The sequence below is a fragment of the Ochlerotatus camptorhynchus genome, unplaced genomic scaffold (assembly GCF_037179485.1).
Source record: "Ochlerotatus camptorhynchus isolate MF236.1 unplaced genomic scaffold, CSIRO-AGI_Acam_v1.1 ptg000055l, whole genome shotgun sequence".
Classification (NCBI taxonomy): domain Eukaryota; kingdom Metazoa; phylum Arthropoda; class Insecta; order Diptera; family Culicidae; genus Ochlerotatus; species Ochlerotatus camptorhynchus.
This window is the reverse complement of record NW_027040545.1, coordinates 815,250-839,096: the sequence shown is the minus strand read 5'-3', so window position 1 is coordinate 839,096 and position 23,847 is coordinate 815,250. Positions and strand designations below refer to the sequence as shown.

The following is a 23,847-nucleotide window of genomic DNA, read 5'->3' as shown; positions in this document are numbered from 1 at the left end:
GCGATGTGTTTTTTTTTTTTGGTTTTTGAGTTATATTTCATTGAAGTTATCAAGTTTTGGGTTTCCGCTCAATACTCCTTTGCGACTAGACTACAATGCGTCTCCTTTGATTTATAGCGTCTGCTTGATTGGCCTAAAACCGAAAAAACGTGATCGTTTGAGATTGTGGGAAAACTTGATTTTAAGTATGTGATGTTTTCAGAAACTTTGGTAGTTAGATCTAACTTTTGACGCTATTCGTTTTTTGATTAATCCCACCTTAATCACTTCTAGTGAGTTGAAAAATTATTTATATTTTCCAAATGGCAACATAATGCATTGGTGTCTTCAGCAAAGTTGTAGAACATATTATTACAAGAAATTTACTTTTGATGTGGTTAATCGTATTAATTCATATATGGCCCCTTAAATATTTTTTTACTATAATTGTTTTTGTAGTTGTTTTGCAAACAGAAAAACCTCAAGCCATTTGCGCGCTCTATAAACCTTCATCAAAATCTACTATTTTGCATAGACTCATATTTTGGGGCTATACATCAAACTGAAAGCCCTATAGGATTGCTTTTATTTAAAATGAAGCACTTTAATCGACATCTAATGTACTTTTTAAATCTTTCATTGACTGCCGTTGGATACTACTAGATACAAATGAAACATTCTCCATTTTGTAGTATTTATCATCTAGTTTCAGATCCACGTGCTTCAATTTGCCACCGTCTTATGCCCTTTGAGTAATTTATCCTCAAAAATAGGTTATTTTTGAAAAACAAACAGCTAAATATTTTTGAAATCAACAAAGATAGATACATAATATATTCTACAAACTAGTGTATTTTTGTTAGCTGCACAACCTTGTAGGACATTCGTAAAACAACCACAAAAAAGTTTATAATAAAAAAATTAAGGGGTCAGATATGAAACCTAATATTTAAGGGGAGAGAGGACGTCATTATTTTTTGGAAATTCATAAGCAGATTTTTCGTTTAAAACCGAAATCCTGAAAATGAAAATGTGTTCACTGTGTTCCGGTAGGCAAGTAGAATGCAATTAACTCATTTTCATGAAAGATATTTTGGTTTTGAACTAATTTAAACAAGCCCATAAAAGAAAGTTAGTGTCTTTGTCTTCAGCAAACTATGTTCTACAACTTGACATTTGGAAAAACAAACAATTATTCATCTCACTTCTAGGGTATTTATTCAAAAAACGAATAGCGTCAAAAGTTCTTCTTCAGATCTTCAAATTCAATTTCAAGAAACTTTCCTGAAGACACAACATATGTAAAATCAAGTTTTACAACTCAAATCTCAAACCATCACCTTTTTTTTCGGTTTTAGACCACAGTGCGTCGCTCCGCTCTTCTGGCTAAAAAAAATGTGGGCATAACAGTAAAGCTGAGTATCTACGCAGTAAAAGAGTATCTTTCCAAGATTTAAAGAGCATGTGATCGCTTTAATATTAATATTTTTGGGAAAACCAGACTCTTGAGATCATATATTAAGTATCACCAATACAACCAGAATCAAACATACAAGCATTCCAAAACAACTTTTGAGAAATCGTCACATTTCCGTTTCATCCAACCATAGAATACGGCATTTTCATCAGCATTTTCGATTAGACTGAACGCGAAAACCACCCCTGCTGGCAAGATTCTGCTCGACGCTGGGCCGTGTAATCTCGTTATTCGAATTTAAATTTATTGATTTTCATCCCGCAATATCCGAGACAGGGCCCCCTGCCCGGTTGACGCCGAACTAGCTCCGGTTCGACTTTTACTCTTTGCTCACGGCAACAGCAGAGGATCCTACTTTCACCTGCCCGAAAGCTTCTCCCCGGTTGTACCTTTTTATTTTCCGCTTCGGTGAGCTTTGATGGGGAAATTCCCTGGAAGCGATGGGAAAATGATAATCAGGAATGTGGCTTTATCACTCTCCTCCGATGACTGTTTGCTCCGGAAGACGTTGGTTTGGTCCGGTTTGGCACGACCCAAGTGACCTTTTTTTCCGTCTGATTGCCATCCCGGAAGCCCTAGAATGTTCATTTCTGTGTGGATGGAGCCATTTCGTTGATGGTTGACCCAATTTCGGAAACTGAATTCTAGGAGTTTATCGATTTTTAAACAGAAGAGGAGCGCGAATTTCCTTCCACTGCTTCTCGAGGTATTCGGCACTTGATTATCATAAACCAGCTTCCAATCAACGAAGCAGCCAAAATACAATATAAATCTTGCGGAATCAGGTTTTTTTTTCGCGTTCCTCACTAGAGCCGCACCGCCAGACGATGGTAGACAAGCACGCGTGTGTTCTAAAAACAAACCTTATCTCATCGCTATCGGAGAACAGCATCCGTCCCCCGTCATCATCGTCGTCGTCGCCGTGTCGCCTGGCGGTAACATCAGTAGCAGAGCAGATGAGACAGCAAAGACAAAATCCCATCGAGGCTCGAGGACCGTGGCATTCTTATGCACTTTGAACAACATCACACCACCTAGTCCTCCGACTGAATCTCCCCTGATGTATCACATCATCGGTTGGAAGGTACCTCCATGTACAATTTGCAACGGATTGCAATTCATCATTCCTCCGAACTCATAAATCATATCACTCTGCTTGGTGGTTGCTCTTTCTCGCTCATGTCGACGCCGACTTCGATGATGAAGCTGACTACGACGCGGGAGCACTTTTTGACATGACTACCCACCGACCTACACCTACTAGATGGGTTTTGCGAAGCGAAGAGCAGCGAGCGGATGTTGTTCGCTCACTTTTGCCACCATCGCTCCAAGTAGTGGTGCGGGTGCGGGTGCGGGAGGAAGATTACCCACAACTGGAGCTATATAAACTTTATATTGATTGGAGACTTTCGATCGCCGGCAACTGCGATGTTGTAAGCTTTTGTCTTGTTCGGGATGTTTGCCACTGTGAATCAACAACACGACTAAACAAAACGGTTGCAACTTACGATCCGTCGTTTGATTGAAGAGGGAATTGGTGATCCAATACAATGTGTTGTACAATTGAGCTATGAGGTTGGCAAGTTAGCACGGTTACTGACATTTCTTCAAGGAAATCGATCATGTTTATTTATTTGTTGAGTAGGGTTTTTCATCTAATTTCCGTCTTACTAAGGACAATCCGTGCTTTACCTCTCTTTTCTAAACGAATTTAAACAAAAAATGGAATATTTCTGTCAAAGATGACTTCTAAATTTATCCACCTTTCCATACGTACCGTTGGATTTGATAAAGAGTCACAAATTGTTGAGATATTGTTCAAAATCTAATACTGCTTCTTGATTCTAAATTCGTTCTACGAGTTTGAATTCCGTCCTAACGCATTGAAACGCCATTAGATTTTCTTCGTCCTACGTTTAGACGTAGAAAAAGGGGATTCGCTAGGAAAGCTTCTTTTGTTTTGAGAGCAATGAGCGTAATATTCATACAATGCCTTCTAACAGGATTTATGTTGTAGCTAATAAATTAACGCATCAGAACAAACCTATTATTGATTTGCGGCACGGTGAAATCATTGATATTATTGATCTTTTCTGATCGATAGAACGGAAATGGGCGATTACGACGAAGTAGCGCTCTACCCTATGTTTTGATTTAGAAATTTGATTTTATAAGTTGTAATCCTCCTACAATTTTTAAAACGTGGAATGGAGTTTTCTGGGAAAAATGTGGGAACAGGCAATTGAAAAGTGTCTTCACGCCAAGTAATAAGTAACAAGTACTAACCTTACCTCTCTTATAATTTGCTACATGAAATCGCAGTTGATTGATAGTTATACATAGTTTTTATTAGCAAAGTTGAACAGGAAAAAAAATTAAAGAAACGTTAGACCTAGATTATCAAAACCATTATATAAATTCATGATGGCTGAGAAAATGTAAGATTTACAAAACAAATGGCACGAACATGAAAAGTAAAGGTCAATTTATTACATCCTCTGCAGTTTTTCTTACTGGTAATGTAATGACCGTTCTTACAATAACTGATTCCTAGCCCTGGCTAATTCAAACTAGGGGTACACATTTTAGTCTCGGCTTTGTCCACTGAGGATGATCTTGAAATAAGGATAAAATAAGTTGGTTCGTCTCCATCTATGTGATTCCTAATCTTCTATTCATTGTTCTCAAGTTTGAAGTGGTTAAGACTAGGGTGCATGGTCATTAACGGTGTCATTGCTTAATTTTGTTGCTAAGAAGGGGCACTCCTTTGGAGCTCTCCACTCTTAATTTTATGGATAACTCCATGGTAGTGAGGGGAAGTTCAGTAGAATTTTAAGGTGAATTCCAAAGGATATTTTGAAGAAACAAAACTCCGAGTAGAATTAAAAAGGGAATTCAGTGTCTATTTTCTAAGAACACACATTTTATAAATTCTGCACTGAAAAAAGTTATAATACTTCAAGAAATTTTCAAGAATCTGGAGTCAAATTGCTTGCACAGTTTTAAGGCTCATGGAATTTTATTATAATTTCTAAGGACCTCATTCCACGGGAGTTCTGGGAAAAAATCTATAAGAAAAACATCAACTGCAATCTGCTGTCATGGCACTTCTGAGGAACTTTAGACTTCATGTGAAGCCTAAGCCTAAGATAGTAAACTTCAAGCGAATTTTCATGAGAAATCTCCGTTGAATATGGAATGGACTATTCTGAGGTCTTCATAACTACTTGAAAGTTCCCAAAATATTCCTGAATTTAATTAAAATGCCTTAAAGTACTTTTGTAGTTTGAGGAACTAACCTGATGCTCGCAACATTACTAATCTTTTTTTTAACTTCTCTAAACTTTTTCGGCCTTCCTAAAGTTTCCACAATTTTCACAACGATCATGAATCTTCTCTGAAGTGTGAACAATTCACTGAATTTCTCGAACCTTTTTTAAAATTTACTTAATTTCCCTGCTCTGGAATATCTCTACTCTGAAGATATCTGTTCTTTCTTGAAGTTTGTTGTTTGTTCTCGAAACTTCTTTAAAGTGTTTGCAGTTCTCATTAAGCTTGTTGTACTACCATGAAGTTAATTGAACTGTTCTTAAAATGTTTAAGCTTGCATAAACTTCTGGACTTATGTGAAAACCTCAATATTTTTTTTAACATATCTAAAGTTCTCTGAAAATCTGGGAACTTCTTGAAATTTTCTGCTAATTTAGTGAAACTAATGGAACGGAACTCCCCTGAAATTCCCTTTGTGTTTGGAGTTTTACTAAACTTATTTGAGATGCTCCCGAAATATCCATAAAAGTTCCTGAAGTTCTCGGATCTTCCCTTAAGTTCCACAGACGTTTATAATATGTTTCTGAAGATCTCTGTACTTCTGTGAAGTTTTCAAAGTTATTCTGAAATTTCAGACAAATCTTGAGAATTTCAGTGAAAATCATAGAATTATATTAATTATTTCACACTGAAATTTCAGAATAACTTCAAAAACTTCACAAAAGTACAGAGATCTTCAGAAACATTTCGAGAACTTAATAAAAGTCTATGGAACTTAAGGGAAGATCCGAGAACTTCAGGAACTTTTATGGACATTTCGGGAGCATCTCAAATAAGTTTAGTAAAACTCCAAAAACAAAGGAAATTTTTAGAGGAGTTCAGTTCCATTAGTTTCACTAAATTAGCGGGAAATTTCAAGAAGTTCGCTTCCCTAAAACTCTCAACCCTAATGAAGATCTCGGTTCTGCTTTAAAATAAATGGCATTCTCGTAAACATTTTTAAGCTTCCCTGAAATTCTCTGGATTTCTGTGATGTTTCTGAAATATTTCTGAATTTTCATAAATATTCTGAAGGTCTCTGTACTGAATCTTTCGGAACATCTTATGGGTTCTCGATTTTATTTCAGCACCTCATAGGACTATCCTGAAACTGAAATTCACGCTTATAGATTATAGAGAAACAAATTCAATGGTCTGGGCTAAAGTTTCGGGAACTTCCCCTTAAGATCTCTGGAATTCACCAAAGATCTCTAGATCTAGTTTTTCTGAGATCAATAGAACTTCATTAAAGTTTCCACATTTTTGCTAGTACGAAAAATTGAAAATGTTGTGATCTTAGACTTACTAAAAATTAAGTTAGTGTTCAACATCAACATTTAATGGATTTGATAGTAAAGCTGTTTCTTTAAAACTGATTGTCATGTCTTAAAAACGTTTGCGTTAAAAACATATTTTTATCAATTTCATAAATAGCATTCTTATTGTACACCTGGAAATTATCCGCCAAAGTTATTAAAAAACCTGGAAAACTCAGGGAACTTTATTTAGCCAAATGAGTGGATACCCTGTAGATAGAGAAGAATGATCAAACGTAAAAAAAAAAATTAAAAAAAATACCGGGTCGTCAACTTCGAATTGTTCAAAAATAGAACAAAATGTAGGCCTATCCAAAAAAATGCTCAATCTCGAAATAAATTCACGTTTTAAAAAGTTTGAAATAGTTACTTATTACAAGAAAACGTGACTTTAGTGACTGGCTTGAAAAAAGTGACTCACTACCAACCCTGCGTCTATTATCTATCTTACTAAAAGTCTATTAAAAAATAATTTAATCCTGATGAATGTGGGCGTCTTAGTGGAATACCTGTATAATGAGAGAGAGAAGGATTAGTATTTTCCATTTAATTCCACTACTTTATTTGCTTATCCTTGACAAGGATAAGCAAATAAAGTAGTGGAATTAAATGGAAAATACTAATCCTTCTCTCTCTCATTATAAATAATTTAAGAAAATCTTAAATTTTATGTTTGATATTATGTAAAAACAAAATTTTCTTTTTCAGTGCATAATTTTTCAATTGATTCTCTACTTATTCTTTTCAGACACAATTTTGGTACAATCAACGGTTTTAGAGCTATGATTTTTAGAAAAAATTAAATGTTTCTGATTCGAAATGGTCTGTTGACCTGTCGAAAAAACACAATCTCAGAAATTCCAAGGTTAGTCGTTTGCTAATTTGGCTTAGAATTGCTCAAATACGATCTTATTCTATGGATAAAAGATTTTCTAAATTCTCCAGATTCCCAGGTAACAATTTGATGCTTAACAAGTGTTGTTCAATCGATTTTTATTCAGCCTTAGTTTGAATAATTGTTGTACAACCTTTGTTCAGCTTTTAAACATCTAAATCTGGTTATTTTAATCAGCCAAAAGCTTAACAGTTACATAAATTATAAGCATGTTAAGGCATTAAATAAAAGTCTTTTCCAACCCTTGTTCAGCCTTCTAGTATTATTTAGAAAATAATAATAATGGAAGACCGCTTCCTATCTTATATATTTTTATGGGACTGCAAGAAGGTGCTGACTAATTGGAATTACATATTTATATTGTTATTATAAGTCTTAAAATTATCTTTGCATTTCGGGATTCGAACCGGCAGTCGCTGATTAATAGGCTTCAATCATACCTACTGGACCACTTAAGCATATGTGTGGCAAAAGGCATGATCATTAACGTGTCATTGACGTGTTTCAACGTCAAATTTAAGTTGAATAACAGCAACCGGAAGAGTATTATTCAGCAATGCAGAATTGTAAATAACATCTGGTGACAGTAAACCAATCCTCTCATTTTCAAGTGTTAACAATTTGGACACAAGTGTGCGATTTTATCAAAATATTTGTAGGGGAAAAGTTCTCTTCGGCAATACCTTAACCTATTATCGTCAGGGGGGTAAACAACGTCCTTGAGAGCTCAATTTTGGCATGTGGATACATTGTGTTTCAGAGCAACTATTGGCCAAATTTGAGTGCTCTTGGACTTTGTTTACCCCCCTGACGATAATAGGTTAAGGTATTGCCGAAGCCAACTTTTCCCCTACTGCATTGCTGATTTGTGGAGTAGTGTTAAGCTAAAATTGAGGCTTGCTCAATCTTTATAACAGCTAACTTATTGAGGTTGAATTATGGGAACACAATAAGCTTCATGCCCTACTAATCCACTTTATATTCAGCCTGCTGATAATCAGCTTTGTACACCATAAATCAACCAATAATCAGCTTATGTTCTTACTGTTCAACTTAAATTGATACTTGGGTTATCCTTTAGTTCAGACCGTATGATCTACGTGGTTCACCAAAACATACGAGATGTCCCAAGTAACAGTACCCAGTTTGAAATAAAAAATATCTTATCTAATTCAATATGACTGGAAAATTATTAGGTTCGATAACGTTTTTCTTATCATCATTGATGTTTGCATCATATCTGAGATATGACACAAACATCAAAATGGTCAGGTCTACTGCGTTGCATTTGATGATTATTTGAAATAATTCAAATATAAATAAATATATTCAAACAGCGATGAACAGGTTCTCTATCCTCTAGAGTTAATAGGAAATGCTGTACTAGTATCCAGTGCTGCAAAATCTCGACAATACACGGTGATATTCAAAATTCTGCTTTGGTCACTTATTTAAGCTAACAGTCATCGTCAAGGCAAACCATGTCAATTGTCAGTGACAATGCGGTCAGTGACGAACTAAATTTGAAACGAAATTAAATATCTTAAGCAAAACAATTACATGGAGTCGTTAAAGTAAAGAAGCATCTACGTTCTGAACAACTTGGACAACAATAATGTGACTCATAATACACAACATTACACTTTTTGTTACCAGGGTAATCTTTGTCATTGACGAAAAAATGAATGAGATTTTGTCTTCTTTCCGTCGGTCTCTGTTCCGCAATCTAGTGCCAATCACCGACGGACGACGGAATGTGCAGGAAGGCAGCTTCCACACCTGCGTAGGATATCGCACCCATTCAAACACACATGGGCCGGGACCAACGGCTTTACTTCCCTTCCGAAGGAAGACGTGACCAGAGATTTTTATGCCTCAGAAAAATCCCACCGACCTCGGCTGGGATTGAACCCAGACCCATTGGGGTGTTAGAAAGCAGTAACGCTTACCACTACACCATCGGCGCCGGCTGAATGAGATTTTGACAAAGGTTTTTTTTTTGAAGATCAAGTCCATCAGTGACTATGAGAAGAACAATTTTGTCAATATCGCGCGAATCTCTGTCAATGACAATGACAAATCTCAGCACTGCTAATCCCAAATAACAACTTTGGTTTTATGAGGGTTCTATATACCATGATTTAGGATTGTAGCATGCTTTAAAACCACTATAAAACTTGCAATATTACTTGGGATATCAACATGAAGCTTTGGTCCGCTTATTTTATTATCTAGAGAAAGTTCTGAAGAGGATAGAATCGAAGACAACAAATCGAGAAGACTGGCAACTCTTCCATTTTCTCATACGAATGCTATGAGACAGGTACAATCGCGTCATCTGCCGCTCAAAGGTAAATGCTTCGAACGAATTTGATAGCAAAGATTACATCCTCAGAAGAAGGGTTTGTGTCGCTTGGATTCTGGCAAAGTTGCCAGCCTTCTTGATTTGTTGTCTTCGATAGAATGATAGTTCCATTAGAGTACGGCAGAGTGAAAATTGAACAGAAGTTGAGCGTAGATTTGAGAAAATACCGCAAATACCCCATCCATCAAAGTATGTGTTAGGTAAAGGAGTGTGCATTTGATAAGTATTGTCGCATTAATGGCCCTTCACTCAAGTTTAATTTCTGTTCAATTTTAACACTGCCGTACTCTTGCGGAACTATCAATCTAACCTCTTCAGAACATTAGCTAGCTACTAAATTATCACACTAAAGCTGCATGTTGATATTAGTTTTCATTTCCTTCCGAACTCTGCAAATCTTAAACTTCCCGTATGAAGTAACAAAATGCTTTGATTGAATGTTCTCTATCCTACCAACGGAATGTTGGAGACAATTTGAAAGGAATGAAAATTTGGTTAGGTTAGCTTTTCTTTATTAGGGAGGCTTTCAGCCTGAGACTGGTTCACCTCCGGAGGAATGAAAGTGTTAATTCATATTAAAAAGGAAGTTCTGAAATAAGTTCCTATGTGATTCTGATGATAACTTTATGATAATCGAGGGGCTGCTGAATTCTAATGGTGGTAGGCTCCAACCGGTATTATCCTTGGATTAAATCAAGATCACGAATGTCGGGCGACTGTCGACGGCGATGTATACATAAAAAACAATACAATCAATTTGTCAGATCCTCCAACCACGGTATTAAAAGACAATCTGAGTTGGAGCTTACTGCCATAAGATGAATTTGATGAGATGATAATTAAAACCAAAATTTAAAATGTGTTTTGAGCATAATTTCAAAGGAAAAATGAGAAAGATTCAGAAAAGAACTTTCAAGGGAATTTCGAGAAAGATATAAAAAAACTTTTTCTGAGGATACACACTAAGATTATTTTACAGATTTCTGTAAAATTTTACCGAAATCTCAACGTTCGGTAAACAGTTTCTCAGATTTCCTGTAATTTTTCACAAATATCTGTAAATAATTACAGGAAAACTGTTGAAAAAATTACCGAACGTTCAGCTGTCGAGATTTTGGTAAAATTTTACAGGAATCTGTAAAATAATCTTAGTGTGTAATTTACAAAAAAATAAGAATCATAAAAATAAAGTAAGAGGTTGTATCCAAGACACAACCGTAGATTTAACGTAGGATTACGTGCTTGGTATCAATATTTGGCGACTGTGTTAGGGAAACCATTTTTAGCAGGCAATCGGTGTTAATTTTGAGAACCATTGGGAACAGTTTGACATTTGTGTAATTTTCAATAGTGACCTATTGAAAATTGAAAAAAAAAAATCATTTTATCGGCTTCGTAGAAAAAATAACAATCGATTGGTTTGTTTAGAATTAAAATCCATCCGCTATTTACAGAGTTACAAGTGGTCAAAACCTGACCACTTTTCGTAACGCGATCGATTTTGTTTGTTTTTTTTAATTGCACCCTCAATAAGTTGTCGAAAGACGTAATCCTACGTAAAAAATCTTAAGGAAAGATTCCAGAGAATTTAAAAGCGGATTCCAAAGGTTTTATGAAGTTGCAAATTAATTTTAAGACGGATTCGAAGGAAAAGAAGAGATTTCCAAGGGAATTTACTTGATAAATAATTGAGAATTCCATCATATTCTGATTACGTTATACTATGAAGTAATGAAATTGGGTTGTTGCAAAACAGCAAAAACTGGGTTATCTTCTATTTAATTCCACTTAATTAATTTTGCTATCCATGACAGATACGTATTTCGACTACAGTATGCAATCTTCATCATTGTTAATATCACTAAATACTTATCAAAAACCTAACCCCCTTAAGTACTTATCACCTAGGTAAAAAATTCACGATCACAGGTATAAAAATAAAACTACAACGTTCAGAATCGGAACCTACCTAACTAATAATAACCAAAGATTTAAGTAAAGTAAAGGGGAAAAATCTATACAACTCTTTCATGAGGAAAATCTCCAAAGACTTGGTAGCCAGTGTCATCATCATGAAGTGGAATTAAATGGAAGATAACCTTATTTGCTGTTTAAATATGTCATGTGACAATTACTTTTAAAATTTTGAGAACAGAACACTAATAAACATAAACCTCCAAATTCAAACTGGTTCCCAATTTGCAATTTCGCGGTTTTTCTTTTTCCCGGAATTTCGGAAATTTTCCCAGTTGCGTAACGGTTTTTATTAAGTATAAAACCAAATGAGCCGAAGAGATCCATAGATGAAATGAGTTACACGACCAATGAGAGTAACTCAAAATTAAGCCACATTCGAATAAAAGATGCAAAAAGTGAGGACACTCAGTGAACGAGTAAATTTTTCCCCGATTTTCCTGGATGAACTTCTGAATATGAGAAAAATTTATAGATATTTCACGCAGTCCATTAGTATATTCCTAGACTGAGTAAAATTTTGGTCGATTTTGCTCATATTAAAGCAGTTTTTCCTAGAAAAGTGAAGAAAAATGTTACTAGCTTACTGAGTAACCCCACTTTTTGCAATTTTTAGTTGAATTTTACTCAGTAACTCAGTTACTCTCGTTGGCCATGCAGCAGGATTTTTCATGGATCTTGAATTTGTTTCTGAGTCTTCAAAATGTTAAAATCATTTCCCTACTCAGAGTTTATTTCAGAATGTTCTAAAACAAATTTGAGATTCTGGTTGGGAGTCTCATGAAACATTCTTTATAACTGTCCAGAAATTCATTGCAGAACACTCCAAAAACCCAGTACCGAGAAAGTCGCTAAAGCTGGAAGGGTACAATGGGCAATACACGTTGTAAGAATGCCGGACAAAAATGGCGTTTGCCTCGAATCCGGGCAGGACAAAACGCAGCATGCTATGTGGTTAGCCCAAGTGGAGCAAGATCTAAGAAGTGTGTGACGCTCAAGAAACAAGCAGCCGGTACGAGCCAAGTTGTATAGTAAGTAAAATCCTGAGGAACGTCGGACCAGCAAAAGTAAGTAAAGTATTCTGATCTGCTACCTTTTTCACTAACAAGCTAGATTTGGAGATGAAAAGGCTTTCCGGTCTCTAATAGCACATCGCGAATTCCAGGTGTTTTTTTAGTCTTATTCGCTACTGTAACGTAACACATTATCGATTGACTCTTATTTTTCACACGTATTTTCGGAACAATATCCTCTCATTCTTCTCATTTTCCCACAAAATTCAACACATTATGACACAAAAACAAACGTGATGTGAAACAGATATCCCTTCAACCCGACGAAATATGTTTACTACACGATCGAAACAGTAGCAACGGTATCAGTGAATCAAACAGAAGCTCTGTATAGTGACAAGGAGCATCTTCAGTTCCCTCTTTTACACCAGTGAGACTCGTGCGTACCACTTTTTATTAGCTTTCAGCAAACTTTACATGTTCGTCAAGGCAACGCCAACCCACATCGGCTATCGGCCTGCTGTGATGAACCGTACCTACATCACTTTCATCAATGTCTCTTTCAATCGAAAAGTAGGCTACTTCCCGGAACTTCCAAGACATTCGAATCTGATTGAACTCAAATGTATTTATGTTTACCAAACCTAACCCGCTTTCAATTTCCCAACCGACCTTAGACAATTCCAAACAAATCGTTCGTCATCGAGTGTTAATTGATCAATCGGCGACAGTAAAATTCTGACCATGGTTTGCCCAAATCTGGAATCACTCTGAATCAAGGATCATTAAACGCCGCAGACTAATTGATAGTCATCTAGCCGCATCGGATAGCAGTTTGATTGCGGGCTTTCCGTCGTTCGTCAGGCTACCAACCTACTAGATGATGAGATGTTGAGAACGCGAGTGTGGCATTATCTCACCGTCTCACCGAACACAAAGCAACAACAACAATGGCACGCTTTGATCTAATTCCTAAACTCGCATTTTACACAATTACCCTACGCATCCAAATTTTCGACACTCACAAAAAATGCAACACAGAGTTCATTGTTCTTCCTCGCCCTGATCGATCACTGTTGTAGTTGTGGCAAGTTCCTCCATCCAAAACAAAAACAGAACGCGAACAACCAAAGCCTTTTTGACGAACATAAGGCACAGTTCCAATGGCGGTGGTCGCACAAAGAGAGAAAATAATAGTAAGGAAAAAATATATATAAGCACACAGACCAAGAGAGATAATCACAAATCAGCTGCTTCATGGAAACCTACCTAGCTAGTTCATTTTAACGCTGCAGAGCCATCAACCACGGATGGTTGCAGTGGGCATGCTACGTATCGAATGCAATTTCTGACAGGAGCTCAGTCGGGGTTTTTTTCTTATTCGTTTATTTTTTTTAATTTTTGCTTATTATAGGGTACTGCGCCCACATCGTGGCAAAAAAAACCTTTGAAACGAGTGATATTTAAACAATTTAATTGAATTAACATTTCATTGGTGACTGACGAAAATTGACGCCGAACGACGGGAATGGCACTGTACCCTAGTCAAACTCACTCGCTATGGCAGCAACTTCCTAATCAATATATTGAACAAAAGCCACCGCGAAGAGAATGGCTGTGTGCACTACATAGTAGTAGTAGGCGGTGGTAGTTGGTCGGTGGCAAAATAAATATATCAAAATGTGCAACGGAATAGAATGATCTTTGGGTGGTAAGGGTGGTAAGCACCAAAGAATTTTATTTCATACACGAAGTGTGTAGGAAATATTTAGTGTAATTGTGTATTTTGTACGACAATTTTCACAAATTTAAATAGAAAAAACCTGTTTGTCTAATTTTACAATTTATGCGGGTATAAGTGATAAAACTTATACGTCTAGAAATTTAGCGCGTTGCACGGTAAGGCCATTCTGATTTTTTTTCTTTATTTTTGTGATTTTAAGCCGTAGGTTCTGAAATAATAAGATCATAACCTTTTCTTACCTTTCTGACGTAGGACTACGTCTTTGTGGAGTTAGGGGGCAAATAAAAAAAATGTGTAACGAAAAAGTGTCAGGTTTTGAACGCTTATAATGTGGTCATTTATGAACGAATTTCAATTTTAATTACACCTTTTCATTCAGATTGGATGTAAGATTTGTTTGGTATAATGATGATTGTTGTTTATCAATGGTTAACTATTGAAAAACGATCAAACTTTATAGCCGTAATTGACTTATCTCGCTCGTTATAACTCGACACACCGTTAGACGCTATTGATGGTCAACTTTAATTACTCGTTTCAATATCGCAATTCACACCAAATGGAAGGATACCAGAACAGATGTTCAGATGGACAAGACTTTTAAATGGAGGACAGATCAGTTGAGCAGTACAAGAGTGCCATTTGGCTACCTATTGTTTGCTTTAAATTAACATCTCCATTCACAACAACACAAAAATAATAATATGTTTGAGCTCATTGAGTATCCCTTGAAAATATTAACACCGTAGTGAGAACAAGTTTAATTAAAATGCTTAAATAATGCAATACAAGCATTTAAATAATACTCTGCCATATCTCTCACCATGAGGAAATTTTGAAACCATCATCATGTCAAATTTTCTCTCTTTCTCTACTAGCAAAAACTTTTAAACTCCTATTAGATAGAAGATGGTGCTCTTTGGCAAATTGGATCAGATAGATAATTCGTCGGTTTCATGCAATATTATTTTTCTGTTTAATCGGTTGAAAACTTACAAAATTTAAACGCCATACACCCTTCGATTGTATTGCCGAGATTGTTACGTCACCGATGACTAGGTAGGTATTTATTTGTATTTTTTTGAAATCTCAGCAATACTCTGGTTTATTAACTTTAACTCGGCATGTTTTTTTTACTGAGACCCAGTCAAATAAAATGGCGAGCTACACTACAATATAAACTAATAATGTACATTCCTCTAGTGGTGGATTGTCAAAACATTGGAATTCAGACACAACATCTACAATTAATGAGTATGAGCATGAGCATGATTGACCGCCCGCGGTTCGCTACTCCGTTATTGCCAGATCAGCTATAATTGCACATAGAACTAATAGAATTTGAATACAAAAAATATGACTTCTTGAATAGAAGGTGACTTAGGAAAAGTTATTCAAATGAATAGTAATTATTGGATGATAACCGTGGCCGTGTGTTAGTGCACCATTTAGCTTCAAGCTGTTTGCTTAACTTTACATCTCGGGTAGAACAAATTTATTCAGATGCATAAGGCCTATTGAATAGTTAAGCTCAGTGTGCACTTTGCATCAAATTCCAGGTTTTAACTTGACAACATGATCAGCAAGTTGGTTTCTGCCTTCAGTGAAGTTATTCGGATGGACAATACTTATCGCATGATTGTCCTCTCCGCTTAGAATTCACTTACCATGCAGCACTAGTCTCATTTTCGATTCTAAAGGCTAGTCTACATTTCGACTAGATAGGTTGCTGTCTTTAGTAAAGTTAATCATATGGATAAACTCAGATCAGAATTTTCATACCTGTTGGCGCAAATGTACCATTTCACGTTTGTTCGGTTCCAACTGGAATTATGCGTCTGACTTCAACTTTCATTTTATTTGTCGTTACTTGGGAAATGGTGACTGTAGAAAACACATATAAGATCACATAAGATACTATCTGCTATGATCGATTCTCTTCATCGACTTTCTCTTTTGATAACCACTGCTATGCACACAGATTTCGCACTATTTACACCACATGGTTTGATAAAGGAGGAGTTATTAACGAAAGAGAAAGTCGATGGAGAGAATCGGTAAATGCAGATAGAACATTTTGAAATGTTTATCTAGATATTCAATTTGCGTGGCAATCTTTCTCGAAACAAAAAAAGGCCAAACAAATGGAAGTTATGAAAACTATAACTACAACAAGATCGATATGTTGTATATATATCCTATATCCTAAGAGTTTCCTACATTGCCCCGTAACGCCGGTAGATCATCTTTTCGTGGTACGTTACGGGATGAAAGATCTACCACCGATTCCTAGTCCTGACTACTTCAGACTAGGGGAACAGGATTTTTCAGTAATCAAAGGAACGTATCTTAGTCCTTGTTACTTTTTATGCCTTGTTGGTAGTGATAAGTCCTCGGGTTGCCTGGACCGAGGATGATCTTGAAACAAGGAAAAACTTAGTTAGTTAGTCTTCATCTATGTGATTCCTAATCTTCTATTCGTTGTTCCCTAGTTTGAAGTGGTTAAGACTAGGGTTCTGATTCATGGTCATTATCGGTGTCATTGTTTGTTTTTGTTGCTAAGGAATCCAGTTTTGATTGACAAAGGGGCGTACTTTTGGAGGGTGTTCCAACACTCCGAAGGGTATAAATAGCGGGACCTTTCAATTAAAATCGATTCATTGCGATGAAGGCAAGAATCACAACTGTATGAAAACCGAATACTTCATCATTTCTCAATAGTGATGGAGTAATACGACATGCACTTAACTAAGGACACGGGATATACTACAGTAGATCAAATTTAAAAAAATCCTAAGAGCTTCTGGAATCACGTGAAAGATCAACGAAAGGAATCGGGTCTGCCCTCCACGATGTTCAACGGGGATCGAGAAATGTATAATGTTGATGGTATTGCGGATCTATTCAGGTCATATTTCTGCAGTGTTTTCGTCAACGAGGAGTTCTCTGACGAACAAGTTCAGTTGTTGATTTTCATCCACCTATATCGAGAGATGACGTTCAAACAGCAGGCCTTCACTTAAAAAAATTCTTCCAGTATTGGCCCGGATGGAATTCCATCTGTGGTGATTACAAACTGTATAGGAGCCTTTAGCGCACCACTAGCACAGACAAACAGACATAACACTTACAAGTTGTTCATCGAACAAGCATTTAACGGTCAATTTAAAAGTATCGTAGTTGGTAGTACCGCCACCTGTGGCGCGCATAGTCAATACCCTTGCGTTTGACGTTTACACACTACCGCCATCTGTTCAGAGTACTACCCACCACAGTGTACTCAACAGATGGCGGTAATGTTTTAGCGACGATGTTTTACAGTGAGAAATATTCAATGTGTTATGTCTGTTTGTCTGTGCCACTAGTATTCATATTCAACCTCTCGTTGAATTCTGGAATCTTCCCTGATGGCTGGAAGAATTCCCTTGTTTTTCCTGTCTTCAAGAAAGGCGATAAACAGTCAGTAATCAACTATCGAGTCATTGCGGCTTTGTGTGCAGTTTCAAAACTTTTTGAGCTGATAGTTTTGGATTATTTTAAACACACTTGCTCCAGTTACGTTGCCTCCGAACAACATAGATTTATGCAGAAGGGATCCACTGCATCAAATCTCGTGCAATACACATCTTTTATAATTCGCGAGCTTGAAAAAGGCGAACAAGTTGATGCTATCTACACGGATCTCTCTGCTGCGTTTGATAAAATGAACCACAAGATTGCTGTTGCCAACTTAGAGCGATTAGGCTTCCATGGTCCCCTTCTTAATTGGCTTCGTTCTTACCTCACCGGTCGTCAAATGTCAGTGAAAATAGGTGACCGTATTTCTCAGTCGTTTCCGGTTTCTTCTGGTGTACCCCAAGGTAGTCATATTGGGCCGTTCATATTTCTGCTGTATTTGAATGACATTCACTATTCAATCAGGTGTCCGAAGCTATCTTATGCGGATGATTTTAAACTGTATTTTGTCGTTAAGGATCGTAGTGATTCAGTTTTCCTTCAACAACAGCTGGACGTTTTTGCTACCTGTTATCACAAGAATAGGATGGTATTGAATGCTTCCAAATGTTCCATCATCACTTTCTGCAGAAAAAAATCACCCACCTGCTTTACGTACAGCCTCAGGGTCAGACACTGAATCGGGAGACTATAGTCAGCTTGGCTTTATTTTTTGCTTTGCTAAAGATTTCAGAGACACTTCGTGCTTGAAAACGCTTTATTGTTCACTAGTCCGTTCGACACGACGTTCAGTAGTTTGGGCGCCGTTTTACTATAATGCCATGAATCGTCTTGAGTCTATTTAGAGGAGATTTGTTCGCTATGCTCTTCGTTGGCTACCCTGGAAAGACCCTGTAAACCTCCCTAATTATGAAAGTCGATGTAACTTGCTGAGCCTACAACTTCTCAGTGTTCGCCGTGACGTCGCTAAGGCTGTCTTCATCGCCGATCTCCTCCGTTCGGACATTGAAGAGTCGATTTGCGAACCCACTCTTTCTTTACGATCCTCGCACAAACTATGATGCAAACGAACCAATTACCAGCATGTGTAACATTTTTAATAAATGTTATAACTTTTTTGACTTCAATGCTTCCCGTGCTAGCCTTAAGTATTTATTCTATAATGTTTTATCATCCTGATTAAGTCAAGATAAATGTTTCCTGATTTAGTTGAAGTATATATGTTTCTGTAGGATTTTATGTTATCTGTTGATACGAAAAGAAGAGGTTTTCCACCCACTTGAGAAGGTGCAAGGTTGGTCCTTCTGAAGTGGGCTTTTCCCTCTCAAATAAATAAATAAAAAATAAAATAAATAAATAAACCAACCAATATTTCTTAATCATCTGAACAACTTTGCCCGAAACAAAAAAATCAATTTCCTGTATATCTAGTCAAGCTGTAGCACATTTAAGTATGAAATTAACCAGTTAGTCAAGCTTCTGCATTCATTTTACATCAGATGTCACTGTTGTTGTTTGCGGTGACCTCTATCAGAAACTATGCATAATCTGTTTTCCGTATAATCTAACTTGACTTGCAAAGTTTTACGGGTATTTAATCGGTATAAGCTAGAAACTCCGAATTTCATGAAAAATGTCTTCAAAATTAGTTTCCCGCAGAATTTGTCTCTAAATACCGTCAACTCTTCTGAATTTCTATTGAACCAGCTATGCAATTCCCTTTAAATTCTCATTAGAATTCCCTGTCCAAGTAACAAATTTGGTGCTAATATTACCATTTCATTCGTACTTATTCAATAGCTATAGTTATTAATATAGATAAATCGTTCTACATTCAATACTCCTCTCGTCAACTAGACTACCGTGATTGTAATTGTTTTGGGATTAAGCAGCTCGGTGGCCTAGTCGCGTCCGATTTTGCTTACTGAGCAGAAGACCGACTCAAGTTTCTTCGCGCTGTCGAATCGTTAGGACATCAATTCAATATCGTTTACCAAAAAGAATCCTGCTGCAATCCCAACCCTTTTATCAAACATCCCAGTAATTTCTCGTGGACTTCCAGAGGTGTTCTTGGCTTTCATTAAAGCTTACGTCAACATATTCCTACCCATTCCTTTCTTGACCAGCATTCGGACGTGGCTGGCGCTGGTATTGCCTAATTTTAGATCACCAGTGTTTACACATTGAGGATGAATTCTAGTCCCAAGCAACGTCTATTGGTAATTACAGCTGATCTGGCAATAACGGACTAATAGAAGATATGTGTAATCAAAGTCGAAAAAAGTCATAACGAGGGAGCGTATTTATCATATGGTATTTTCCGCATGACGTATCACTACTAAAACTCTGAGCATATTTATGTAAAGTCAAATAAAAATGAACCCCAAAAATGGTTGATATTTTATAATTAATGAAGCTGATAAAAAAAACGGTCTGCTGAATACGAGCCTTACTTAACCCGCCTGCTAAGCATGCATAGACCGAAAGAGCGTGAAGAAGGTCTACCAACACATTCACAGCTCTCAGCCCTCACGCACCCACCATCAGTAAGGCAAAAACGACAACGGTTTGGAATAAACAATCAGAAAAAAGAGCCAATGAGAGTGGGAGAGCCACCAACGTCGGAGCGAGAGGCCGAGTCTGAGTATGATTTCAACATCGATTACATCCAACCAGCCGTCACCGTCACCACCGTCAGCAGGCAGCAGCAGTAATAGTAGAATGGAATGTACAGGAATTCCATTCGATTACAGGCTGGCATTCCTGAACCGAGTCCACAGAGAAGCCGGTCTCCCCAGGCATGACCCACTCCGATGATAACACCGCCCTCGTTTCATTCCCTGCACAATGTTTTAATTAAATTTGACAATTCCATTGCATGGTCTGCCAGATGCAGGTGAGCCACATTCCAATGCAACTTGAATTGCAATGGAATGTGTTTAGGGGTGCTTCGTAGATTTGCTTAAACTTACATTTCACACAAGTCCACGTGAATGAAGGTGTGCTCCTCTAATCCATATGGCTCCGTTCCGGGACACGCCGAGATCGATAATCCTAAAAACACACACCGCTCGCTGCTAGTAGTACTGGGACAGGCTCTGGCCCAGGTTGGTGTTCAACGAGAATACACGAACTTCACACTCTTTTTCACGAATCACACGACAATCTTCTCCTCGGCTCTCCTCTTCTGGCAGCGCCGGATCAATAATTCTTTTCCCTACCACGGGACTTCAAGAGCACCTCTCGGACACACCAGGAAAAAAGAAGGCGACACACCACCGAAAGTGACACTTGGACTTCTTACAGATATTCACCGATAATTCACTTGGAAAGCACTGGAATTTTCACTCGTAACGGATAGATTTGCCCGCAAGGACAATAAATCAAATAAACACCACTCCAGCAAACAAAAACATCACACAAAAACTCAACAAACGCGTACCGCTTCGAACAGACCGATATTTCTTGCTCGCAAAGGCAAAGCAGGCTGGGCCACACATAGCATAACACACGAGACTCGTTTTTTTTTTTTTTTTTTGCGCTGCCTACTAGGTACTCCTGTCATCGACCAACGAGAAAAATATTTTCACTCACTAGTTTTCCATGTGAATCTTCTCTCTGCTCTCCCGTCTCTGATCAGCACGTTATTGTTTCTTCCACAATGTACACTCTCTTATGGATTGCTCTCTTCTCGATCCATCTGCATGCATCTCTTTACACTAGAAGACACAAAACGCTGGAACACGCAATTTTACTTTCCTTGCACTGGAAAACTGCTACACAGATTGAAGCGTAATTCTCCACTGAACAATAACGATTAATTATCAACTCAACGTCACCTAAACAGGTTTCCAAAAACAATTCATATTCACTCGCTTCTTCAACCTTCAAACCATCACCGACATCGAAATTTGTATTGTGCAACGGCGTGAAGAAGACACAACCCGTCCAAAAACAACGGAAAACTAGCACGGTCGGTTATCCCTACGGATTCACTCAAGTGTGACAATCGGCAATTGTAATCAACACACAACGACTAGTTCGCGTTCGCGTCTTGTACACTTTCAGCTAGATAGATCACCACCGACCGACCGTGAGAAACCAGCGATTCGCAAAACCACTCTCGCCTCTCTGCTCACTCTCACTTCGATCCAATAGATTCGAAAACTGCACGTGAGAGAGCAACAACAAACGGCAGCACCCTTCAACGTAAAGAGCACCACCACCTTAACTTTAGCACGGACAAAACAGGCAAAGGCTTCGGAGCCATACACGAAACGCGACCACTGCGCGCAACTGGAAAACAAGCACTAAAGGAAAGGGTGTAATCCCCTACACTCGCGCTTTACTCTCTCGCTCTTTTACTCATTCCAAACACCACCCTCTGCCCCGCCACCACCTTCCGCGATCAATTTCTCAAAAGAGCACACGAGGATGCCGACTTTTGACGTTTTGTTTTGAACCCGTCGTCGCTGCGCGGGTGGTGGCGTGGGCTCGATCCCGCTCTATACATACACATGCCACCTGCCGCCAGCCAGTGGTTGTGGTGACGAAACTCTGCTCACAGCCCGGTGAGAAGCGAGATGCTGCTGAGTTGGGGAGACACTGCACAGCTGTGCTGCGAGGCTGAGTGGAGCAAAATCTGCCACATGGGTCGCTGGCTGATGGCTGGAAACGAAGCTAGCAGGCTCAAACTGTGACAAGGTGAACGTGGAAATGATACGCGGAACACAAATGGAAAGTAAATAGGTAGGTATGCGGTACTTATTTTTTTCATCAAATTTATCAATAGACCTCCCCCAGTTAGCTCAAGATTATTGACAAATCTCGATTACTTTTTCCTAGGGACGTATCAGCTTTTGTAAACAATGCATTTGATCGTCGGTTTGACGTAACTGATAGCTCGCCCACGCATATTTAAACGCTTATACTACTATAAGGTAGATGACGATTTTCCCGTTTTCTCTTCGAAAATTTAATCGAGAAATGTTAAAATTTTCCTAGTAGGACGTATTTTCTAACTCTCATAATTCATATCTTTTTCAAGTTTTTCGACCCTTCGAAATTTGATTGGTTCATAAAACATGCCGTTTTTCGAAGTCCATTTGACCGAACATTATTGGAATGCTTTGAATTTTTTTTTTCAAGAGTTTAAAACTTCGAAGAATTTTCGAGAGGATTTAAAAAAAAGGAATTCTCCAAAGGAATTTTGAGTAGAATTGAAAAAAAAATCCACGGAAATTTCGAGCTGAAATTCTGGTAAATTATTCGGAGAATTTTATGATAGTTCTGAAGGAACTGTGATGAGAAATCCAAGTGAGTACTATCGATAATTTATATGGCATTCGGAAGAACAGTCAGTGTCAGTTGCAATGCGCAAAACAATCCTCGACTTCCTTGAATACTTTCCTCTGTCTATATCCCTTCCTTTGGCAGTAGTAGCAGTAGAAAATTAGTATAAGTAATAATAAGCACAATTGAAGAATTTTACAGCTGACAATGATCCGGTTGTTGAATAAAATTATAATAATGGAAAACAATCTAAAATAATCCTAAGTATTAATCCAAAGCGATTCTGAGTAGATTTTTAAATTAATCTCGTGAAGAATTCCAAGGGAACAGAATTCCGAGGGCGGTTAAGGGGTTACGCCTACCTGCAAACTTTCAAAAAATCGATTTTTTTATTGTTATAATCGAAAGTATATAAAGTCAGGAATATTTCCTCAAAAGATCAAGTTGATCCGATGAAAATTGTGAAAGTTATGCGACGTACAAAAATATTCACTTATAGTGGACTAAACCCAACTTGAAACTTTAAACGCGATTATCTCGGAATCATATTTTCAAAACCGGTGCCAAAAATTTCTCGAAATGTATACATTCAATTCGTCCGACTCGTTTTGATTTCTGTTCAGTACTATTTTGTGCAGTCTACGATCGTTCGGATTTCGTCTATCATTTAATTTCGATTTTTTACAGCCGATCAAAGACAAATTTTAAGGATCAAAAATCGGCACTTCAACTTTGCAAGGCCGCCATTTTGTCAAAAAAATAAAAAAAAAACCGAACGATCAAGGACTAGTTTAACACATGCTTAACGATTTGGCATGGTTTTTTTTTTATTTCAGATGATTACATCACAAACCGCAGTTGGCACCGCAAAAAGCGTTTTTTAGAACATCGTCCACGGGGAGCAGCCGTGCGGGGCACCAGGACCTCGTTTTTACAACATCGACTGATAAATGTACCATTTAATGTGTGTTCAATAAACGGCAGAAAACCGATTTTCAATATGTTGCGTCGTTTTCGAGAAAAAAAA

At 37.6% G+C, this 23,847-nt stretch overlaps 1 protein-coding gene across 9 annotated transcripts in view; it reads right to left on the bottom strand.

The window, feature by feature from the left end:
- LOC135717368 (uncharacterized protein CG43867) overlaps positions 1 to 21,798 on the bottom strand; it is a 546,523-nt gene extending 524,725 nt beyond the window's left edge. For all 9 annotated transcript variants that reach the window (XM_065239411.1, XM_065239416.1, XM_065239414.1 and 6 more), the window contains exon 1: positions 20,501 to 21,798. The gene's annotated coding sequence lies outside the window, so the exon portion shown is untranslated. The remainder of the gene's footprint in view (positions 1 to 20,500) is intronic.
- Between the last annotated feature and the right edge of the window lie 2,049 nt (positions 21,799 to 23,847).